Raw genomic sequence first — 4,612 nt, 5'->3', positions numbered from 1 at the left:
GAGGGTACACAAGGTCACATTGAGTGGAATGATCTGAATTCTATCCTTCAACTGAAGCCTGGAAAGATAATGGAGAGAAGGAGAAGTTTAGAGGAACATCAAGAGAAGCCCATTATCTTTGGATACAAGTACCAGAGAGAAGACTGAATCCATCCTTTTTGGTAGTAAGGTAACAGACGCCCATTCTTCATTTATTTCATTATTTTTTGTGAGTCCTAGGGCTTGGATTCAGGGCCTGATTGTCATCCCTGAGCTTCTTTTACTCAAGGATGAGGCTCTACCACTTGAGCCACAGCACCACATCTGGATTTGTGTGTGTGGTGGGGTGGTTGTTGCTTTATGGGAGATAAGAATCTCACAGACGCTCCTGTCCTGGCTGGCTTTGAGTCACGTCTATAAGACCTCAGCCTCCCCAATAGCCAGGATGATGTGCAGGAACCACCGACACCTGACCACCACCATCCACTTATAATCCCCTAGGGCAAGTGCTGGACCACCTGCACTGCACCCCCTTGTGAGTGGGAAGCAGACATGGGTGGGTTTGATACTTCAACAGCCTACATACCTTTGAGCATTGTTCCAGGTCAGTCTGATGGCGGCTTCCTCGTCATACACAGCAATGACTTGGCTCTGTCACAAGAACAAATGTCCCCCAGGAGGTGGCAGTTCTGGGGTCTTTCCTCTTCACACTGCCCCCACTCCTCGAAATGACACCCCAGCAAAGCGATATAGACATAGAGTGAATTCATTTTCTTATAACCAGGGTCTGGCCAGAAGGGTAACAGTGAGGAATCCCGATGCAGACCAGCCTGAGCATATATTGAGACTCTATCTCAGAAATGCCCAAGACAAAAAGTCTTGGCTCGCATGTTAGAAGACCTGACCGGCAAGTCTAAAGCCTTGAATTCAAACCCTAATATACCAAAAAGAATCAGAAGCCCTGGTGCCAGAGGCTCATGCCAATAATCCTAGCTACTCAGGAGGCTAAGATCTGAAGATCACAGCTCAACATTTAAAATAGGGTTGGCCTCACCCATCAGACATCATGATAAGACCCAAAGTCTGAAGCATGAAAGTGTGCTCCATATTAACAGGGCTCTCATCCTTACTAAGTGCTGGCCATGCTCTTTGTCCCCCTGGGGAGCCACCCCCTGTGGGCTCCACCCCCAGGTCCTCCTAAGCTCCTTCTGCCACCAACCAGGCCCAAGGAAGTAGACAGCTCCAGGACATACAAATTCCTTGGTCTTATAATTTAGCAGTGCTGAGTCCCCATCAAGCATCTCACCCTTTCAGGTCCCCAGACCTCAGCCACAAAGTACATGTACCCACCAAAGAAAGCACGCAGAAGTTACCAAAGGGTCCACTGCTCCTTGTTACAGCCCACTTCCACACTCACACACACACACACACACACACACACACACACACACACACACACACACACACACACACATACACACACACAACCTGCAGGGGTGGTTCATGTTTGTCTTCCATGCTACTCAGGAGGCTGATGTTTGAAGATCACAGTTCAAAGCCAGCCCATTCTGGAAAGACTGTGAGGCTCTTATCTACAGTGAAACACCAAAAATCTAGAGGTGGAGCTATGGCTCAAGTGTCAGAGCAAAAGCTTTGATCACAGAAGCTCAAGAACAGCACCTAGACCCTGAGTTCAAGGCCCAGATCTTCTAACTCCAAACACACACACACAGACATAGACACAGACACAGAAACACACACACATGCACACACACACACACATACACACACACACACACACACACACACGGACAGCCCAAGGCTTCGGCAGTCCCTGAGTACAGACCCATGAACTGTCTCAATTAGGATCACATCCTACCCTCAAGAAGGTGGCACTACCGACATCAGACCTACTATAGAAAAACCAGGAAGCCTCTCACATATCTGGAATGTATCATAGTCCAACATGGCAGTTCTTAATGTACATACTGCTATGCCGAAAACTTAGCCCCCTCTTTTTTTTGTAGTTGGTCATGGGGTTTGAACTCTGGACCAGGGTAGTGTCCCTCAGCCCTTCAGCTGAAGGTGAGCAATATCCCACTTGAGCCACAGCACCAAATCCTGTTCTCTGGTGGTCCATTGGACATCAAGTCTCACAGACTTTTCTGCCCAAGCTGGCTTGGAACCATGGTCTTCACATTTCAGCCTTCTGAGTAGCTAGGATGACAGTTGTGAGCCACCAGCGGCTTCCGGCTTCACCTCATCAGGCCACAATCTTCTTTCAACCCTTCACTTCAGACTTTGTCACCCAGCATCCAAATCCGTCCTTCAATGGAGAGAATACAGACACAATAATCCCACCCCTGCACCCATTTGCCCACTCCCTGCCTGCCACAGTCCAAGTCCTCTTGAAGCTCTGGCTTCAAACTGGGGTAAACGGGGAGTTCTTAAAAATGTCTGTACATTGAAGCCAGCAGATGGTCTCCCAAACAAAGCCTCTCCCACACACACACCTCCACCATTTTGCTTTCTTTTTTCAGTTGTGGGGCTTGAATTCTGGGCCTGGGTGCTGTCCTTGAGTTTTTCAGCTCAAGGCAAGCACTCTACTACTTGAGCCACAGCACCACTTCCAGTTTTCAAGTGGTCCGTTGGAGATAAGAATCTCAGGGTCTTTCCTGCACATGATAGCTTTGAACCATGATGCTCAGATCTCAGCTTCTAAGTACCTAGGATGGCAGCCATGAGCTACTGGCACCTGGCCAAAGATAATTTTCCATCCTTTTCATCCTATCCCCTCAGGAGACTGATATCTGAGGACTACAGTTGGATTCCACCCATGGCACAAAGTCCATTAGAACTTTTTTCTACAATTAAACACCCAAAAAAGTTGGAAGTGAAGCTTTGGCTCAAATGGTAGAGTGCTAGCTTTGATCATCAAAGACAAGGGATAAAACCCAGTCCTTAGTTTCAAGCTTTTTCTAGCAAAGACCCACCCAAAAAGGGAAGCAGGTTGGTACACGGGAGCTCAAAGTTCACACATAATACTCAGGACTCCCAGAACAGACCCCATCTGGCTCTGATTCTCTAGATTCTATGTCTTACATCATGGCAGTCTTAGATGGGACTGACCATGCACCAACTTAGGATGTTGAAGTACAATCTCATACTGAGGATCCCCTGACCTTATCAAGGACTCAGGATCTCTCATTCTCCTACCTTGACACTGGGCAGCAAGGTGAGTTGCAGTTATCCAACCACAGGATGTGAATATGAAAGGATTTCTCTGCCAGGGACTCCAACTGGAGGGGCTCTAGGTCCCTCTCTCTCTGGAAGAAAAGTGCTGGTCCGTCCCAGGAATGTTCCTAGGTTGTAAGTATCCTCAAAGAAACAACCCTGCTCAGAGCCCAGTGCCTCTTGTTTTCCCACCAGCCTCTATCCAAGCCTGCCCCACCTTCAGTCAGCCCTTTCTGAATCCCAGATATGCCATGTAGACTAAAGGTTGAGCCAGCAAAGAGACCCACCTCTGCCTCTGAGAATGGCAGTCACGTGGTCCTAGTGCCCTCTACAGGAAGTCTCGAAGTAACTCAGGTCTCCACTCCTTCCTCATTCCCTGACTGTCCTGTGCCAGTGACCCACTTACCTCTGTCTATGGTGGCGGAATAAACACCGGGAGTGTCATCTTCTGATTGAGCCAACGAAAGTCCCAGTCCCCAAGGATGTACTGCACAGGCATCCTGCAGTGGACAACAGCCAGGCAGTCAATGGTGAACCCAAGGTTCCAGGACTCTTAATAGAAGTGTGGCTGGGTCAAAGACTCTATAACTGGTGGTCTATAGTGTCAGGAAAGGTCATGGCTCCAATGTCCTGAAACACCTGATCTTGGATCTTCCTACCTCTTCCCTCATCCCAACACCTCCCTAGCCCTTAGACAATTTCTTATTATCTGTCCAGGAAATAAACTTGCTGGGGCTGGGATAATTGAAACCTGGTGACCCCCCCTGAGCCCTAGGTCCTTCCTGAGGCTGCTTCCCCCTGCAGTTGGTGACCACACAGCTCCTGGATGTCATGAAGTTGCTGAAGGGTCAGTGGCTTAATCCTACATACTGGCTATAGGCTCTGAAATGTTACCCACAGAGATTGTGAGTGGTTGGCTTTCTTGATCCAGGGACTCCAAACCAAGGCTCGCATGCTCCCTTCTTCCTTCCTTTCCTCTTTTTTTCCCTTCGTCCTTCCTTCCTCTCTCTCTGTTTCCTTCCTTTGTCTCGCTCCTGGCCTTGAATTCAGAGCCCGGGTGCTGTCCCTGAGCCTTTTTACTCAAGGTGACCAGTCTACAGCTTGAGGTACACATCCATTTCTGGCATTTTCTTTTTGGTTGTTAGTTGGAGATAAGAGTCTTATAGTCTTTCCTGTCTGGGCCTTAAGCCTTGATCCTCCCATCTCAGCCTCCTAAGTAGCTAGGATGACAGGCATGAATCCCCAGCATCCAGTTCAAACCAAGGTTTCTTCATGTGCTGTGGAACCAGCACCAGAACCTTTCATCATCTATGACCCCCACTCCCTTACTCCCTTGAGCATGGCGCATACTGTAACTCTTTGTTGGATTACTAAATGAGCATCTGTCTATGACAATATT

This window comes from Dipodomys merriami, unplaced genomic scaffold (assembly GCF_024711535.1).
Source record: "Dipodomys merriami isolate MVZ:Mamm:240054 unplaced genomic scaffold, mDipMer1.0.p SCAF_218, whole genome shotgun sequence".
NCBI classification, from domain to species: domain Eukaryota; kingdom Metazoa; phylum Chordata; class Mammalia; order Rodentia; family Heteromyidae; genus Dipodomys; species Dipodomys merriami.
This window is presented reverse-complemented; position numbering follows the sequence as displayed.